The sequence below is a fragment of the Plodia interpunctella genome, chromosome 20 (assembly GCF_027563975.2).
Source record: "Plodia interpunctella isolate USDA-ARS_2022_Savannah chromosome 20, ilPloInte3.2, whole genome shotgun sequence".
Classification (NCBI taxonomy): Eukaryota; Metazoa; Arthropoda; class Insecta; order Lepidoptera; family Pyralidae; genus Plodia; species Plodia interpunctella.
Window position 1 is genome coordinate 2,931,671 of NC_071313.1, and position 21,584 is coordinate 2,953,254.

The following is a 21,584-nucleotide window of genomic DNA, read 5'->3' on the forward strand; positions in this document are numbered from 1 at the left end:
TTCCACGCTGGTCAGACTGAAGAAAGAGATAAAAATCGAATATAAACAGAAGGTGTGAAAAAATTTATAGAGTGGTACAAAATAGTAAGGCAAAACAAGCTAAAGATGCAAGAGTCCGACGAACTGTCGGCCTTCGATATGGGATGGCAACAACTGGCGAGGAATAGAAGTGGTTGAAAACAGAAACAGGAAGCTTTTGCCCAACAGTGGAACCTGAGCGCTATACAAAAGCGCGTCCATACTCGCGTATCGTCGAGTTCGCGGTCGTTTGCTCCACAACCAGGCTATCTGGAGACTCTTCATAAAGGCGTTAAGTTAAAAATTCATGAGGCTAGAAATAATAAATTTTTGGTCACCCATCTTGTGCCTATCGTATCGCAGGCGGAGCAAGAACTACTAAGCCATTCAATTCGTCACATACGCACAGAGTGGAGCACTCTTGCCTGTTATTTGCGCTGCTCATATAATGTTGCAATTTGCAATACACTTATCACTCATTATGTTTTCGTAATATACAATATCTATATAATTTTACAATTTACACCTAATTATTATCTCCATACCAGTCTAGGAGTGAAAGAAAAACATAGAATAAGCCAGCTACATGTCCTTCCGCGCAGATTGTAAGAGATTCTTCTCTCTCTATCGCTATTTAATTAAATCCACCAATAAGTTCACCACAAAGCTAAACTATCTTTTCGAATTCCGCGACTATTAACTCTGTCCACCCTGTAAGGGATTAAGATGTTTTCCTGTATTTGTAAGGCCCTAATGCTAAAGAAGCAAGCCTACACTTAACTGCAGCATATTATCGGTCAGTATTTATGCTAACTGTACAATGGCCGAGTTCCGATCGAGTTTGAAACAAGATTTGATGAGTATGTACCGAGCTCACCTTGACTTTATCAGATTCCGGTACGTAGATTGTGGGTCATGTTTGGGGTCTCTCACTTATCTAGATAAATTCCTCCTTAGCTGTGTAGCGTTAGAGCCCAGGGCCCGCTCTCCTAATTTTTCTTCTTCACTTCGCGTCGTCGGTCTTCTGCTTTCATAGTTGTCAGATCATTGGCTATCATCTTTGATGACATCAAGTATCACATCGCAAAATGAAGCGGCATGGTATCGCTTCTAACATTTATTTGTTATGCAATGAATACATTATATTCTTCTATTTTCGAAATAATGCTTTAAGCATGTGCAGCGCGTAGAAATTGCACTAAATATTTATAGTCTGTCCACGTATTGTGATCGAGAGCCGTGCAGGAGTCGTGGGAGCGGCTCCCGGGTCATTGACCTCGGGGACCAGGATTTGGTCCTTCGCGACGGATAAAAAAATTAAGCACTGGACGAGACAGGTCCAGTAACATGTTGCGGTTTGCCCATGGCGTTTTATGTGTCATTTATTTTTTATTTTTTCGTAAAGTTGAATTAAGCTTGTTGCGTTGTGTCGGAGAAGAGAAAACAATTCGTGGACAGAACTCTTTCCTTTCTTCCTTAAATTATAATCGAATTTAATGGTACGTGGCATTATTACACGTTTTTTGAAAATGGTTTTATTTGTACCCTTTGGCATCGCTACAGAAAAAATTTAACTTCTTTTTACATATAATTTTCTATAAAATATTCCGCTTTATGTAAGTTATGGTATAAAATACAGTTGTCAAAAGATCTCGATGAAAGTGAGACCAAAAGTTAAGTTTTGTCCACTCTCACCGAGTCAAAGATTATCTGATTAGATACGTTTTAGTACACAAATACTGCATATCATAAATAAACACTATGATAAGGGCCGTGTGAATTTTTTGATAAAAGACACGTGCTAGTATTTTGTGTACTGAAAAGGTATAAAACGTTCATACAATGACGAGGGGATAATTCGAATTTCAAAATAAAAATCTAACAAATTTAAATATGCCTTATCCTTTTTGCCTATGTCTTTGAAGTGGTCAAGAATTCCAGTAAATCATCAATCAAAATCTGTATGCAATTTAGGAAACTGTCTAACGTCTTCATCCAGAAATGCATCATGATAATAATAATCACGTGTCGTATATAATTCTGATGACACCTTTTATATCAAATCATTAGATTAAAAAATAATTCTTGAGAATATCAAACAAACAGATTGAAAAATATGTCCAAAACGGCATCAAATTAAAAAGTCACTAATGTTCCAAATATTTATTTAGTAATAACATTTATATTTGATAAATCTTAAACCATGTAAGAATATAAAACGGTATACAACGTCAAAGTAAAAAAAGGGAGATCACAAATACTATATTCACGCTATTTGACCTTAGCGTTACACACACAAATTGCACTTTAAACATTGGTAATAGAGGTTACATAGAAATTAAAATGTCAGATTATATTGAGTTAACATCGTATTGAGTAACCATTGCTTACGTGTTTAGGACAATAAAGGAGTGGCTCGATAGGGATGTACTATTTTTAACGGCAATCGAAGTTGTATCACATTTTCAGTTGTATTTCGCTCTTAGAACTAATAAAAGGGTGTTTTCTAGATACAATTTTTACTAGCTACTCTTGCTAACATTTACCTTTTGTGTCCATTTTCCTGTTTTTCGTGTCTGGTGTCGTATTTTATTAAAGTCGCCAAGTGGGGGTAGGCAGAGGATTCTTGATACGATACTTACAAATCTGCCTTTTTTCTTCCTCTCATTCTAGTAAATATATCAATCCTCAATTACAAGTTACGGTTGCTGTACAACGATATAATTTATATGAAAATTCCTCCTCCTTCTTATAGTCGTATTCCTCATGGTTGAGGGTCTTGGTCATTAGGTACATGGAAAACACACAACGACTTTAATAAAAAAACTATAGATAGATTTCATTATTTAATCGATAATAATAAAACTCTAATTATCGATTGTGACATGAATCAAAATGAAATAGTATCATCACTAGTGTCAACCCAAAAATGTGGACAATCACACAGCGCGATCATCCGAAACCGGCGAAACGTGAATACATTTTCCAAATCCATTGGTAATACATTATTAACCGTAAAATTTCATAATATACGTGGTAATTAAATAAGTGACCGTGTTAATTTCGCATGCAGAAGTAATCAAAAACTAAGATACGGTATTGCAATACTCAGTATTTCATATTTTGTAGTAATTATTTTTTCACTGACGTAACGATGTTATGCTGATTTTTTATTTATGCCACTTTAGGCACCGAAGAAAATGGCACAGACGGTATTTGTGCCGTAAACAGCACAAATTCTCCCAATAATATACAAATATTTTTTTTCGAGTTAAAATGGCATCAAAAAATTCGGTCCTTTTGTTGGTTGTTTACCTTCAAAAATTAATTTTACCTAACCATAGTTCTATCTTCTAGGTACAACAGGTTTTTGATGGGAGGTCGAATATAAATTTTGAAATTCTACCTCTATTATAATTATGAAATCGAAATTTCCGAACTTTGACACCCTGTCGATTTATTCATTGATCTACTGCAATTCTAACTTGAATTTCTAATCTTTTTTTAATCTTACGGGTCTTGTTAAAAATATGTGTGTTGTATAAATACCTATTAAGTAGTAAAATTGTGGTTTCGTTAATTACAATCATCTCAGTATTTTGAGAAATATCGTCTCAGGTCAAAAAAACAAAAAAATCCTACCTAAACAATTCCTCACTCGCAATTCCAGTCGCCACATGAACCTTTGTCCTTGATATTGTCCTGACTTCGTCCGAGAACTGATCATAAACAGGTTTCGAAAAGCTGTAACTTTGACGCCAGCCACAGATAAATATCGGAGGTGTATATCTTAAACGATGTTTTCTATAAAATGTAAATTCTAGATACTGTTTATGTCTCATATTGCATCCTGTAGTATATGAGATGTCCATATCCTTCAGAGGATGTCGTAAACGGCGACTAAGTGAAAGCCTTGACAGCTGATAGGCATCATAAGTAACAACAGTATTCTCCAAGTGGTTGGAGGTGGAAGGCCGTAAACCTACAACCCTATCATCAAGAAAAATTAAGGAATTTCGAGGCATCCCAGCTGAAAGCACAGCAGAAAGCGTTCAAGGAGAAAGATTTTTTAGACAGTGCTTATTTACACTTTTCAGATTTGCATCAGTTGAATTTAACCAGCATGACGTTTAAACGAAATGGTGTACTTTGAGTTTTTCTGGGTAGGTTAAAATTAACGTCAAAGTTGACTGATGCAAACCACTCTTATTTGAGTCAGGTTTATGTTATCTTTAGATAGCGACAGCGATTGTAGATTTTGCCAACAAACTAGCACCGTCAGACGAAAGTCGCTTTTACTTTAGTGAACATAAATCAGAAACACCCGATTAAATGTTCATAATGTGAACTTTACAGCATGTGAAATTTACTTAATTACAGATTACATAATAACATTATACATGATTTCTACAAAGTAGAAAAAATAGGCGCAAAAGAAAAAAAAAATCTTCGTCGATTGGAAAATCATTTTTATAAATGGCACTAAGGTAAGTACGAGTAGTTAGGGATGTACATGATTAAAGTTTAGTAAATCAAATTTTATCGCCTTTTCTATACAGGATAAGTATCACATTAGCCTATTAATACGTGAGAACAATCTATGGGAAGTGATCAATTAACTTTCACAAGCAACAATGCCTCATCCATTTCTTGCTCCATTTTAGCTGTTCCTAGATGGGAGGGTGGCGATGTAGTGATGGGTAAATACCGGGTAAATAAAATCTGAAGGAAAGGTTTACACTTTAATTATCTTATATTATCTGTTATAGAATAGAATAGTAGGTATAGAATAATCTGTATTGTGAAAAACACGAACGTGCACAATGCACATAAAGAAAAATTTAGGTTCTAGGTGCGTGCGCGCATCACATTAGGTAACGGCTCAGTCTTACACTAAGCAAAAATGCCCAGCATTGATTTTCAGCTATTACGTAGTGCTCTTCAAGTTCTTTCCAAATCAACAGATTTATTATTATTATTTGTTTGTCTTTGGGGACACCAGTGCAAGTACTAGACCGGTCAGTCCTCTCAAACTAAGACTATTTCACCCAAATACCCAAAAAACACATCGATAGAAAGTCGCAGGACGCGACTTCTGCCTGACGACACACAGATTGGAGGATATCATGACTTGTTTCCACCAGTACTTGACCATTGGACAACCCTTCTTCCCAATACGTATGATTCCTGTCATTCTGATATACCACACATACCCTGCGCGAATGTTTACCAGACGACTAAAGGAAAAAAACCTTGATAGCTAAAAGACAAAATCTTTAACCGAAGCCAAATCTTTGAAAATTAAATGTTTTTTATTAAGCCAATCCCAGTTATCCAGTCATAATCGCCATGAATAGAACCGTGATCACGCACAGATGAGAGGGTAAATAGCGTGTTAAATAATACCAAATTCCTGCCCGGTTAATACCCAATGTAAATATGCTCATCCCTAGTGGTCGGTGCGATTGTCTTTATTTTATTTGAATAACCCGTATAAGGTGGAGATTGCCTTTTATAATAAGGTGCCGCTTCGAGCCCAGTAATTACTTCTATGCGATGCCGCAGTTGATCTTTTAACTCTAATTGAAAGTGATAAAATGTTTGAAATATTTCCAAGCCAATTTATTACTTGCATTAATGGTTTGATTCTTATATTATGTAATGGTAGTTATATTTAGAAATATAGGTAATGAAGACTAGAACTTTGAAATGTATACATTTATCCTTACATCCTTCCTTACATATAATAAAACAAAGTCTTCTGACACGTCTCTGTTCGAAATCAAAGACTATTTCTGCACTGCACGGATTTTCATGCGTTTTTTTTTAGGTTTATTTATTATGTTTTTAACCGAGTATATTATTATCGTTTCGATAGAGGATTTATTGCAATAAATAAATAATGGCTATTCTAAACTATCCAATCATTTCCAATTTTCAGGTCTACTGGCTTAGTTTTGTATTTAAAAAGTACTAATAATCATGAAATTTGAATCAAAGGATTATGTAACGGAAAATGCTCGTCTTTGGCCGGAGTGAATCGGTAATTCTTCAATTTTTCCACTACACTGGGTTCATTGTAACGTACTAAATCGCAAATTCTTATAGCATAGTTACTATTTTTACTTTAAGTATATAGTGGACCTTTGGCTCCGATGTTCAACGGCTGGGAAGAAACCGGGAACACGCTCAGATGAGACAGAGAGATAAAGATATGAGTAAGTATCTTTGGCGTTTAGTTCCACCCCAGAATAGGACGGGAAGATATTGAATACCATATCTTCCCATGGATGTCGTACGAGGCGACTAAGGGATACAGCCGATAGGCAATAATAGCATTCCCAAAGAGGGTTGACGTCCTGACGTCCGGCGGTCTGTTGTAAATTTATAACCAAATCTTCAATTTAATGGCATTTTTTTTTACGCTTACCCTGGACTTTCAGCTCGTAGAGAGAGAAGAAAGAAAATCTTGACCTAACAGCATTATTTTATCATTTTCTATAAAAATATTGTAGCTATGGAAATTTCTTAGGTCAAAATAACGTGCACAAGGTAAACAGTTGTGAATATGGTAATGTCATTAGTATAGTTAATACATGACAAGGTGCCAAGGTTGTGTGAGATGTTAACAAGCATTCTTGTAAGGTCGTAAGTTTTGATTTGAATACACTATTATTCTTCAATTTATCTATCATGAACTTGGGTTTGTGTATTCTTCAAAATGTTAGTCTTAAGGCCGGACTCTATAGAAGCTGTGTTATGTTAAGCTAAGTTTAGAGTTTAGAAACTTCTGCAAAGCAAGCGCATCTTCTGTCAAGTCCGACCCATAAGGTGCGATTATTCGCACGAGCGTTATTAATAGGTCTTGTTAGAATTTCTCGTTCAAATTTACTTAAAATTTATAAGCGAATTAATGATCCCGAAAGAAGTGTTAACCCGAAGAGTTAGTGTGTGTGTTTTAATGTGCGCTGGACGTACTGATTGGATTTGAATATGTACTCCTGGCGTATTTAACTACCGTTCTATAGGAAGGCCATATACTATCAGAATATCAAATTTCTCATAAGAGAGAAGCGGCACATACCTAATGAATGAATATATATTCGTAAACACTATTAAATGTAAATTAAGTATATACGTAAATTATTTATATTAGCGAGAATGCAGTCAGATCTCGACTGCGTTACTGCGATGGACCAGATGTCATTGTTCTCTAACATATCCGCAATTCATGCCAATTGTATTCTAAACGCTAATCAGATGGCATTTTGTTTTATGCAAAACTGACAGGTATAATGTTTGCAGAGCAAATTAAATTAGATTCGAGATATATCAATGACAAAACTTGTTAAGTCATGAATTTGGATATTTGTTACATAACCACGTAGCTTTAAAAATTACATTATTTACACTATCAAGCTATACCATGTACACTATTTATAATGTTAACACTATTAATACTCTCTATCTCACCTGAGCGTATTCCCAGTGGCGTCCTCAACTGTTACGCCTCGGAAAACTACATTATTTATACTATATACACAAATCTAAACAATTAAAGCTAATCTACACTAATATTACAAAGAGAAAATCTGTTTTCAAGTTTGTGTGTAGGAAGTGATTGCTCAACCGATCCCCAAAACTCTTTCTTTAGTTAGAGAAACTACATTATTCCTGAGTGACATAGGATAGATTTTAATCCGACATTCCCAGGGGAGCCAGTTTACGGGAAGCCCACTCATTTAACTGTAAATATAGTACCACATTTATTTACTCAAGTCGCAATGTTTCGCAAAAATGTTTAATACTCCGTTAGCAAAATGTTAAAATGTAAATTTTAAAATGAAATCCATTAAAAAGTGATTCGGCTACAAACTTTCGCAGTTGTATTAGGAAGTGTAAATATAAATTCAAATTGAATAGCAGGAAGAAAGCCATATAAACATAAATATAAATCATTTTACCGTGTATCAAGGTTAAATGGACAAGTACCATTAATGACTTGCTTTCTTGCAATCACGCTGGTTACTCAGCGAAGCTGGTTCTTCTCCGGAGATATCTTGGGTTCTACTGAAAGTGCACCTAATTAACACTGCCATCTTTGATGACGTGAAATTTCAAGTTTGAATTTTGTGTATTCGAGCCATTTTAAGATACCACTGCATTTCGTTTGGTCAATGATATATTTTTTCACAGTCATAATATGTTTCCGTTTACCTTTTAACCATGTAATTAAGTTCTTAATTAATTGTGTACTTACACTAAGAAAAAAAAATCATTTTAAGTATTTAAGAAAATGGTAAGCCCTTCATTCATGTTTAAAGGAATTTCTTTCGGTATTTTTTAATTGTAATGAAAGGCTAGTAGTTTGTAGCTTTGGTAAATATTATTTAAATAAAGTTACGAGTGGGCGCACGAAACAAACACAGGCGAAGCCACGTGTAAAAGCTAGTTTATAATAAAAATATCAAATTAAATGCTTTTGTTAGCACAATAATATGTTTACTATGACCTACATTATATTTGAAATTATTTTTATAACTCAATTATAGAAAAATAAGTTGTTTAGTCGTTATAATTGTCGTAACGTTATTTGGGACAAATAAACAGAGGAGCACTAATGACGTTATAAAAGCTAATTGAGTTTTGTAAATGTTTAATTAGCATTGCATAAGATCCTTTCTGAATAAGATCATGTAAAAAATAGAAAGTTCCACTACATCTAGTCTTTTTGACGACCTCGCAGTGGTAAAGTTCTTACCGAGAGGTCCTGGGTTCGATCCCCGGTCGGATCATGATGGAAAATGATCTTTTTCCGATTGATCCGGGTCTTGGATGTTTATATATATATATATTTGTTATAAAATATAGAGTATCGTTGAGTTAGTATCCCATAACACAAGTCTATATATATATATATATATATATATATATATATATTTGTTATAAAATATAGTATCGTTGAGTTATTATCCCATAACACAAGTCTCGAACTTACTTTGGGGCTAGCTGAATTTGTGTGATATATTTATTTTATTATTTATTTTTAATATTTATGAGTGATGTCCTCTGACTGAGTCTGAAACATTTGTAATTTTATCTTATATTAATAAAAGCTTAAATATCAATTTAAAGAAAGTTAATAAAAAAAAATACTGCGCCAGTACATCATTTGTAACTTCTAATTACAAATTATATATATTATTAGTAGATATACCTAATTGGAAAACAAATTTTAAATTCCTATAAAAACCGGATGAAGTGGGCTGTCCGGCGCATACGCAGGTCCTTTGTAAAGGTCGCAGGAAGGTGTGCGGCGGGACAGCAGGTGAGACGTTAAAAACCGCCATACATACACACATGTGCAGGGTCCTTTATACGGAAGACTGGATATTTCTTTAACATTAGATTTGCTTGGCTGATTTTGTATACACTTGTTTTGTTACGTATTCTACTTTTTTTCGACTCTCCCACGGGAGCGTTCGGTACGTAAGAACTTATTCCATGGATATTTTAAGGTAGTGAATTAAACGTCAAAAAAGTTTAAGGTATGACTCAAGTCGGTCATAGATCGGTTAGGTCTTCTCAGATACCGTTTGAGATATACCAGTTGGCAGCTCCTTATCAGCTCCTTATCGCGGGAGGGTGAATTTCCGAGCGTTTCAACCGCTACGGCCGCGCCGTCAATAATGATCCGTCAATTTTCTTGAGGACGGAATCATTTCCAAAATCAATCATTTACAAAATTGACATTGACAACAGTACAGATTAATGATTTTAAAGTTAGTAAAACTGATTCTTGTCTTTGGTAAAATTTGAAAAATTTAGTATGACGCGCGCCCGCATCGGTCGAAAAGCTCGGAGAATTACCGGGAGCTGGCGCGAGAACGTAAACATTGGCGTGCAAATGTGTTGGAGACGAAGAATCATTTTGTGTCACTGAGCCCGGATAGTATGTATGATTATGATATTAATTACGTCTACAGCTTTAAATGCATTTGATATAAAGCTACTTTCTTTTAATAGTAAATAAGTTTTATCAGTCAATTGACCTGCAAAATTACTTTCGTAGGAATTTTGTATTATTCAAATTTCTACCAGTGTATTCATACCACAAACTTTCCCTCATAAATTGTAAATTCTGCTGCGCCTGCGCCTATCGAACGTAAATGTGACACATTGATCGTTTATACATAATACATTTGTCGATAGGAAGGAAGAAGTGTTTGCGACTAGGCTTGCATGTAGTTCACACGATGATAGTAACTTATTGTTTAGTATTAAAATATGTAACTATACTAATTCATGCCTCATGTGTAAGTAGGAAGGACGAAAAACACGTACCTTTAACTATAAAGTTTAGCACTGTGTGAACATAGCTTTATTTATCAAGATATTTAGTGATAATGACATGGGTATAACATTAATTAGATCTCCTTCATAGTCATATTCCTCATGGCTGAGGGTCGTGGTCATTACGTGGAATGAAACACACACAACAACTTTCTTGGCATTATTAATTGCGTGGTTTGCCATTGCCTTCTCTATTTCACACACAAGTTAATAATAATCAACCAGTTTGCAGGTTTCCTCACAATGTTTTCCTTCACCGGAAGCAAGTGGTGATCGATGAAAACTACTATATATGAGTCAGATTTGTATACAAACTCAAATGGCACGAGTAGTATTCGAACCTGGGACCTTTTGATCCACAGGCGGGCGTCTTAACCATTACACCACCACCGCTTCTTATTAATTAGATACTACAATTTAATTGTTTTAAAGTAGTAATTTTTAATAATTTTGTTTTTTAACGTAGTGTTACATAAATTATGTAAATGTACGAGATATTAAAAGAAAAGTGACTTATAACTTATGATACGAGTACACAAGATGCCACTACGCAAAAAATAAGACAAATTTGATCACAAAAATTTCACCACATTCTCCACTCTCCGAATGATTACAAATAATATGTTGAATAAATAATAAGTAAGATTATACCTAGCTACTAAGCGAGTGTAAGATACACCCGTGAAAGTAGCTCGTACGTGCGCTAACTGTCTTCTATATTAGTGCCACATCGCCTTCCGTTTTGTCATGACACAGGTAAATATTGAATAAATAAAACATACCACTGGATCATAGAGGGACTCACGCGCAGTAATTGCCCTGTTTCTTCAAAAAAGTTGAGCGCAAATCCAAAAAGTCAGTGGGTTTGTTTGGGAAGAACCTAGGCAATTCTGGGCGTAAACGTAATAAGTATATCTCGAAATGAAAATATCTAATGAAACGTTAAAATGGCTACCGACAATTTAAAAAACGAGAAAATAATTTGATTTTGGATTATCGAGATTCATTCTTATTATAAAAAATCTCGCCACATTGAAAGTAATTCATAAAATTCTCAAATTAGAATCTGAAAGGACAGAGTCTATTAATTTATTATGTTGATTTGCTAAATATGAAATTAGTGCTAAATAACAATTAAAGATTGTAGTAGTTTAATACTAACATTATGACATTATAAATTTCGATGTAAGTCTTCTGTACACACGTGCCTCTGCCTCGTAATGTAGATGCGTTAGAAAGTAGTAAACAAAATTTCTCAAGCCTATTTCCAAATCTCCGAAGCCCTTAAATAATTTATTATATCAACGTTTCTCAATGATTCCCAAATACAGATTTTTGTAATAAAGTTAATGAGATATAGGCAATGTTACACAACCAACTGTCGTTAAAATGCCTCTGAATATTTAACCTCGGTCTTCTACTTAGGTGCGTAGCATTCGTATTACGGTTTTAGTGGTACGTTATGATTTTTGTTTATGATTATTGGTAACTAATTTATGCAGCATTAAAATGACATAATTTAAAATTTAAACCTGTAATATTACGTGGTTACGATTTTTACTGTTAGAAGACTTTCGTAATAATTTATACTTTTTGTCAGGTTAGGACCAGTTAACTGAAGATATTTTTTAAAGAGAATGCTACTTTTATCTGGCAGAAGGGACAAAAAGTCCAACGAGAGAGAGAGAGAAAGAGTAAATTAGGGATGCTGAAGTGAAGAAGAAAGAGTATTAAAAGTAAGACATCTACTGAGGAAGCAACCGGAAAAAAAATGCGACATTTTTGTAATACAGTAGCTTTAGTTAGTTCGAATGTCTATAGGGTTATTAGTAAAAAATTGTATTGAATATTAATAAGCTACTGTTCCTAATGACTTACTATTTGCATGTTTTTACTTTATTTGTAGCTCTGTCGAGGATGTTTAAAAAACCCTTCGATTCACTATTCTATAAATCATCTGATTTTCTTGTCTGTCCTAAAATTGTATTGAAAATTTAAAGATCCCAAGAAATCCATATTCATTCACAATTTGCAAATTAATGGGTCTAAAGCCTATTCATATTTGTATGTACAGATCTTTTCTGCTCGACACGCAAACCGTTTTTTGAATCGTAAGTGAAATTGAGATATAAATCATAAGAAACTACGGCGGAGCCTAGTTGAGAAACACGTGTGAAGATTGGGCCTAGATAAAAACAATAGTATTCTTATAACTGTTTTAATACTACAGAAGTTAGGTAAGTATTTGTTAATAACTATTCGTGTTCGACTACAAGGTCATTGAAACGTCAGCAACATTAAATAAAAAAGGTTCTTACTAAGTCCCGTTAATATAATATATGTAGTTATGTAATCAAGTTCAGTTTTGCACTTAATATTTAAAAATTAAAATTTTGCAGTATTTGTGACAGATTAACTAATATCATCATCATTTTAGCCTATATCAACTACTTCCGGGTAAAGGCCTCCATTTTTAGGTATAAGTTAGATATAATAATTCTGTAATGTCACATTCCAAGTCTTATTATATTCTTTCACCAAATCTCGTCGAAATCTATTTATACCCTATTCATCTTGGACTGAGACAAAAGGTAAACAAACCTTAACCAAACAAAAATCATTATTTCTCGTTATTCCTTTGTTAATTTTGTTCTTAATTTCTGTTAATGTTAAATTTTTTATTGTTATTGTTTTATGGAGTCATGTCGCTTACTTAAATGTTTGGCTTGTTAATTTTTCGTTTCTTTTTTGTTTACCTTTTGTCTCAGTCCAATTTAATTTAATTTAGCATTAATGTGACATTTTTTTACATTAATACAATTTAACGTGATATAACATAGTAAATCATTTTAGCAATAAGTAGGATATACAACAAACAAATAGCAACAAAATCAAATAACAATCAAAATTTAAAATATTGTTAACTACGCCCGGTAGGCTTCGCTCCCGTGGGTTCGGAAAAAAAAGTACCAGTATATGTTATTTAGTAGTTTACGATTTCTATATGGTAGTAGCAATACAATTCAAAAACTCAAAAAAAAAAGTTTTGAAAAAGTTAATTATGATTTACATTTTGACAGGCATTTTAATAAAGTGTATGGTCTTAAATAGGAAAAATACTGCTGTAATGATCTCATAGGTCAAATCGTCTGCTTCGGACAGTTTTTTCCATTCCAATCAAGTTATGGTAAACTAAACATTTTTATTCTCGTTATAAAGTATGAATGTGCCAAATAAAATTCTTATACAGGTTGATATTTTAAAGATTCTAGACAATTATTTAAATAAAATTAAAGTTTGATATAAACAAGAGTACGTAGGCGTGTAAGGTAGGTCCTAGAATAGAACCACTTCACATCTACCCGTGGATGTCGTCAGAGGCATCAATAGCATTTCGAAGGACGATTCAGCCATGACATCACAACTGGGCGGCATGCAGCTAGTTATCATGTCTACAGCCGAATCTCCGAATTTTAAAGTTTTATTTTTTTAAGCTAACCTCATAATTTGTGGCATCTTAGCGCCGTATGCAACAAGGAAAACGCGAAGATCAGAGAGAGAGAGAAAATATTAACAGGGCATATACTTTGTGATGTGACTTGTAAGATACCTATCTTACAAGTATTAATTCCTACATTTTAACCTCTTTTTTCTACTTATTTAGATATTTATATGTAAAATAGTAAATTTTAATTATTTCTAGACATGTCATAAAACTTTTAAATTAAAAACTTTCTAACGAAGGTAGGTAATAAAAGTGTGGCATAAACGCCACGAACGCAGCGATTAAACTTATAAATACTTAAGTACATGAGAACAAATATTCGCGACTAAAACATGTCATTGACAGACGTTTTTTCCCAGAGACAACAAGCTAAACAATTATATATAACATTACAAGATGACGACGATACATTTAGGAAACAATCGCAGCTGTCATTCAAACATTTTTGCAACAACACTATTCATTATCGCAACAACACTATATATTATCGCTAACTGCAATACATTTAATTTCGTGTGAAGATCCGTAAGAGCAAAACAAACGATACTTAAATCCAATTAATTAAAAACTTACCAGGCCACGTGAAAAACATCCGATCTTTGAAAATAGAACAAAAACAGCTGTCATACACAGTCTACTGTCACCAACACTGGACACTAACGGAACACACTGTATATGAGTGAAAAAGAAATCAAACGTCCGATCGAACGCGATTGGCTAGTTCGAACGTTCAAAATTCAAATTGGCCAATGAAAGCGCGACGTGCACGTGCGTATGCGGTGAATGCTTGATGCAGACTGAAGCGGTTTCTCAAATGAGTGGTAGTTGAGCCTTCTCCGTTCACATTGACAATTTACATTATTTATGTGCACTCAATATTTGACCTTATGTTTTATATTGTAAAGTATATTTTTAGAAAAAGGTAAAGTGGCATTTGTGACATCTGACTTTGAGATAACGCATTGCCACCTCGATCGCCTTCACAACATGCGCACGAGTCACTTTTTTGCAATGGCTCATTTCAATTTCTTAGTTTATTTATATCAGATTAAATGTATTTTTAATTTCAAATATTTTTTTCTTATATTATTATGTTGTCGGTAGTTATAGTTTATGTCATAAAAGTAAGTTAATTTTTACATACTAAAAGGCCCGTTCATGCCTTCTTCATTGCATTTGAAATTGATCATTCGTAATAATAGTATTTTAGTAAGAATGATCATCTTCTTGTTGGTGTATTTTTATTTTTTATTTGTCATACCTGTTTGTGAACTAACTTATTTAATACGATGGAATTTACAATGGATAGACTTAATCCTTTATTTACCGTAGACGAAGTCGCGAGCGATCGCTAATGGATAATAAAAACAGCCACTTAATGTTAACAGCTATAAAATCAAAAGTTGATGATATTTTCAAAACAATTGACGTCATCTTCAACGATTAGGTTTATTAAACATTGCTTGGAAGATATAATACGTGATTATGCTCATGTATACAAAAACGTCAATGTAGTAAAAAAGATTCGAAACATATATTGTTATTAGTTAGTCATCACCACCAGCTTTAAATAAAAACTAAAAATTTTTAAAACAGGACGGACCAGTCGACGTAAAACTTGTTGAAGCACGGATATTTTTAGGGTTCTGTTGTTTAAAAATGAAAGCCCTTAAAGTATGTGTAAATATCGTACCGGAGTTTCGTTAACACTAGACACAATTAGATTAGACAGAGTTAAGCTCTCTTCGAAATTTTGGGGACCTTAAATTGTGCCATTCTTTATAATTTACTAGCTTTTGCCTGCTGCTTCGCTCGCGTTAATTTTCCGAGATGAAAGGTACACTATGTCCTTCTCCATACTTCAAACTACATGTATGCAAAATTTCAAGAAGATTGGTTGAGTAGATATAGCGTGAAGAGGTAACAAACAAACAACCTTACTTTTAACTTACGCATTTATAATATTAGTTAGAGGTTGATTTGGAAAATCTTTATCGAAAACTCATCCCACTTCATATAATAATATATGATTTCATTAAATTACAGATTCATACATATATTTCACAAAATAAGTATATTTATTTATCTTACATTTTACAGAGGAAAAGAAACTCCAAATTAGCAATGGGATGACCGCTAATATTTAAATATTTTGAAGTTTCACACTTTATTTTTATATAAAAATAAAACTAGCTAAATTAAACTTTTAAAAACTTACAAATTAAAATTTTCAAATCAAATTCAAATTCAAATTCAAATCATTTATTCAGAAATTAGACCTTCACAGGCACTTTTTCTCGTCAATCTTTATATTTATAGTTATTTCTCACAAGCTACAAACTACTGGCATTTCGGAACGACCACTGCTGAGAAGAAATGCCGAAAGAAACTCATTTGAACAGTGTTGGTCCCTATCATGCCAGATCGGCTTACCATTATTGTTTCTTACAATGTTTTTTTTTTCTTTCTAATAATATATAAAAGTACATAATGTACATAGTCAAAAGGTATATCAAAACAGGTTATGATTGTGATCCGAGTGCTGATTATAATATATATATATATCGATGTGAAACACAATTAACTTACATGAAAATATATGAGAAACGAGATGACCAGTTCCCTCTGGCAGCACCCGTTCACGAGTTGACGCATGGGACAGCCATCGCGTAGCTCAACCATAATAGAGGGAACCTCACGACCCGGCCTACGACGCCACCACCAGATTGACCATTTGAGTGAGCATGACACACTCGATTCCCATGACTTCATAATTACAATTCTTATTCGTCGAAATAGAAGTATAATTCAGACACTTGAAGATCACAAATCACGTACATGTTTTACAAATAAAATTTAAATGCCATACGAATTATTATAACAAAAATAAAAATTATGAATAAAATAATAAAAAACAGTAAAATAAAAATTAGGAGATCATGTGTGGAGTGGCAAAGTTGTCGGGAGGATCCAAGCGTTTTTATCAGTCAAATAGGCGTTAATTGTGTAATACGCTTTATCCATTAAATTTTTCTTAACATAAGTTTTAAAATTTTTCATTGGCAGATTAATAGCCTCTGCAGGGGGTTTATTGAATAATTTTACACTTTGACCCACGAAAGACCGCCGAACCTTTTTAAGCCTGAATCTGTTCATACAAAGTTTGTGCTTATTTCTAGTGTTTACACTATTTACTTCGTTTATTTTTTTTTTTTTATTTTTTTTTTTTTCAAAAATATTAATATTGTATTAAACATAATCATATTGTCGGCGTTTTATCGTGGGTTGGATAGTAAATAGGCACTAGGCAGTAGGTAGCAAAGTAAGTTTATTATAAAACTTAAGGTAAGACCTACAACAATTAAATATAAATTAAAAATCTAAAATAAAGATTAGGTGATACTTTATATATATTCACAATAAATGGAGCACTTAACCTTATTGGGTCTGTTCTTATTATTTTATTTAATGTTTATAAATTTATCACGGCCACCCCCTTGCCTCGCTAGCTTGATCGTAATGTTTACGCGTCAAAGTGTTCGAGCGGATTTAGAATTTTAAAATTTATGACAGTAGATCCAAATGTGCCAGCGCAGGCGAAACACATCGAAAGAGATTCCAAGCAAAGCGTAGCTGCGTTACAATATCACAGATATAAGAAAAATCGACAGCGCCTCTATGGTACGAAGACAAAACAATTACGTTCTAACAAATTTTCCAAGCCTCATTGGCCTATAATAATGTCAACATTACACGCCCGTGCTCGCCGAATGCGTATGCAGCACGTTTTACGCACGTGCACTAATGCGTTAAAAATTTATATAATCGTGCTGAGTACGTGCTGTATGCGGATTCAGTATTTCTTCTTAATTATCGAGTGTTTTATTGCTAAAACTTGGTATCAGATTTTATTCAAGTCGCCTAATGGCATCTGACATGATTGTTACAACTACTCACAAGTGGTTTCCTCACGATTCCTATTTTTCATATTTCATATTTGCTTCACCGGAATATACATATACACGTATAGTAAATACACGTGAAAACAATATGTGAGAGAACACGAGATATTCAACTCGATGAGAAGGAAGGAAAAGCTGGAAAGTGGCTTTCTTGAGAAAAATGGGCCAGAAAGCGCACTTTCCACGGCGGCGGCACACAGAACATCGCCAATACAGAAATAAAGTCATGAGCTCTAAAATATCATACTAGGACAATTTTATAATGGTATATTTAGTCTATGAGGATAAATTGTAGATAATCTTTATGAAGGACATACGCGTTTGAATTCAATTCTCCAGGGCCGATATTTGATAGAATTTGATTGAATACCTTTGACGTAAAATTCACGGACGACGAATTTAAATAATAGCAATTAGGGCACTTTTAATCCCGATATTTCCCACAAGCCCCGTGTCACAGCTAATAATATGTAAATAATTGTAACTGCTGTTTCTGATTGTAAAAAGCACGGTGTAATAACAATTTCGATTAGATTCTGAGAAAAATGCTTCAAGTATTTAATTTTTTAAATTTATATACATACATAAGAAAACATATTTGTATTTATATATATATTTATATAAATATAAATATAAATATGTTTTCTTCATGTCGCCATTTTATTACAACGATGTCAGAGATAGTGCATTGATTTTATTTATTAGGCTCCTTATAAGGACTGCACATTTTCTAAGATTTATCTGTGTTTAATTAGCAATCGCAAGTCAGAAGTGCTTTGTAAGAGTTAAGCTCCAACACCTTTTTGTCATTATTTAGAATATTTTAGTCTTAAACCACTTGCAAGCCAGTGATAGTCAAGGAAATCGTAGTGCAAAATTAATTTAATTATTAAGTTAATTAAATAAAAATGAAAGATGTAACGTAGAAAGGTGAAATGAGAAAAATATAAAGCTACAAGTGTCATAATACTAATGATCTTATAAAATTGTCTCAAATCTCTATTTCTGATGTAATTTACTATTTTAGACTAGAAGTCACACGAAATTCAAGGTAAATACAGGATGATTATAATTCTGTAGAAGTACAGTGACATCGTAATAGTAATATTTACAAGTCTAAATATGTATTGTGTGTGTTGTTTGGTTGGCCTCGGGTCATTAACTGTATCTATTCCAATTTTCATCAAAATCGACATAATGATTTAGACGTGAAAATGTGATGTAACAGACAGAAATTTCGCGTTTGTAATATTACTAGAGGCCCGTACCTGCTTTGCTCGGGTAAACCTGTAATAAATCATCTAAAACTTCTATTGGTGAACACCGTAGAAAATTTCGGTTTGATAGTTTCTGAGTTTATCGCGTTCATACAGACAGAAGCGACAGCCGGACTTCTTTTTATAAAATATAATCTCTCTTCATAGTCGTATTCCTCATGGCTGAGGGTCGTGGTTATTACGTGGAATGAAACACACACAATAACTTTCTTGGCATTATTAATGGAGTGGTTTGCCATTGCCTTCTCCATTTCACACACAAGTTAATAAGAATCAACCCGTGTGCAGGTTTCCTTACGATGTTTTCCTTCACCGGAAGCAAGTGATGGTCGATGAAAACTATACATGAGTCAGATTGGTATACAAACTCATGTGGCACGAGTGGGATTCGAACCTGGGACCTTTCGATCCACAGGCGGGCGTCTTAATCATTACACCACCACCGCACCATATAATATGGAAGTAAGAATATGGATTATATAGAAGTATATTGATAAGATAAAATTTTACAAGCGTCTCACCAAATCTAGAAGTTCAAGATCAACCTGTGTAAAAGCTTTCCAAAATGACTCTTTTATTATGCATAATTAAAATCTCTGTTTTTAGCGAATGTAAATCGTCTTGGAATGCTGTTGGGCGACCCCTCGGGCCGGTTCTATTTGAGTTTCGATGCTCGGAAACTTAATTTGTGCTTTGCCGCGACTTGAATTTTAGCCGACAGCCCAAAAAAGAAGTGATATGCTTTCAGGGTTCGTATATGTGTTTATTTACGTCTTTTTCTAGTATCTCGAGAGGGAAATGTCCTTTTATAGATAGATATTCGCCGGTGTACTTTTCATTATTGGCAAACCAAATACAATAAAAATGTGGTAAATAGGTAAAAATATAGAGAACAATATCACTTTTTGTCTTCATCCTTAACGGGTTAGACAAAACCAGGAGGAAACTCGATGGCCATGTTTTAGCTGTATGTACCATGTGGTAGAATTGAGATTAATTAGTGACAGGTAGCCCAACGCGCGGCTGTTTATTTATTTATTTTAAATCTATGGGAAGAATCTCCAGTTTATAACCCTTTCTCTTGATATTACAGCAGTACAGTGTCAATGTATCCTGCAAAGAATGCGATGTGTCACTAATAGGAGTGAATTAGCGATTATTTCGGATTGGTTGATGTGCCATTGACTGTATTATAGGCCGTTCAAAAATTTAGATGTCAGGGTGAGCCATGAACACTTAAGAATATATTAAGCTACAATCAAAACCCTTGAAATTTTAAATTATAGTTTCGAAATGTAGATGAGTAATGATTTAACGCCGCGTCTCCACATTATTGGCGATCTTACACAGATGCCGCCACAAATTAGAGTACATTGCGTAATTTGTATATAAGCTTTTTTTACCGCAAGGAAGAACCAGCAATGTAGGTAAATCGAAATCGCTACATTTTTGGAACTGTACTAGTGGTAGACCTTGATACAGGGGTCTGCGTGGGTACCACACTCTCGTCTGTTTCTGCCGCCAAACAACAGTGCTTGCATTTTTATGTTCCAGTTATAAGGGTGAGAGAGGCAGTGTAATTACAGGTTACAGCGGCAAAAGGCCCTAAACCATAGAGCATGAATTCGCGTGTGTTGACACCCCTGGTGTTGCAAATGATCTGGTGACCACTTACCATCAGGTGAGCCGCATGCCTGTTTGCCTGCTTGGTTATATAACAAAAAAAAAAGTGTGGAGCCGACATAATGCCGAATTTAAATAGATGTCGACGCGAATGTATGAACAGCTGCGCTTTGAAGTTGGTGTTGCAACTGGCAACATTAAGTTTAGTTTTTATTTATATTGACTATTGGCAATATTGTCATGTGTCTGCCATTCTTCCTGTGTGTGCCACAATAAACGCAGCGTCTCGAAGCCTGCAATTTTAATTGCCAGCGACGAATCTAACTCAGCACCTCAAATACAGTCCACTAAACAACCTGAACAGTCGGAATAGACTTAATTTTAAGTAATTTTTTTCACGTCAGTAAGTAATGTATATCATTCTAAGTTGAATAAAGAATTTTGGAATTTGAATTTGAAATATTGTGCTTGAATGCTTTGTGTGAATGAAGCCAGCAATGTACGCCGAATCCGCCAAAGTTTGATGAATAATTTGGCGATAGTGTATAGCCGGCATAACAGACATTTGTGTTTACAAGGCGATGATGCGACGTCCTTGTCACACGCAAAGGTCACCTTTGCTTCAAGCTTTTTAACATAATTTGAATTATGTTTAGAAGATTCTGTCATAAAAAATATTGTTTTTTTTTAAACGTTTCGTTTTTGCATTCTAGTAGTAGGGAAAAAATTTATCAGTAGTAAATATTATCATATTTGATTTCACTATATTCGTATTTGTTGGATAATGATAATAATAAAATATACAATTCAATTTTTTATGTTCATACAATTTATTATTAATTACAC

The 21,584-nt window shown here is 33.9% G+C and overlaps 1 protein-coding gene across 2 annotated transcripts in view; it reads right to left on the reverse strand.

Moving 5' to 3' along the window:
• Positions 1-14,669, reverse strand: part of LOC128678546 (glutaredoxin domain-containing cysteine-rich protein CG31559-like) — a 67,873-nt gene extending 53,204 nt beyond the window's left edge. For both annotated transcript variants that reach the window (XM_053760136.1, XM_053760135.1), the window contains exon 1: positions 14,450-14,669. The gene's annotated coding sequence lies outside the window, so the exon portion shown is untranslated. The remainder of the gene's footprint in view (positions 1-14,449) is intronic.
• Positions 14,670-21,584: the final 6,915 nt, after the last annotated feature.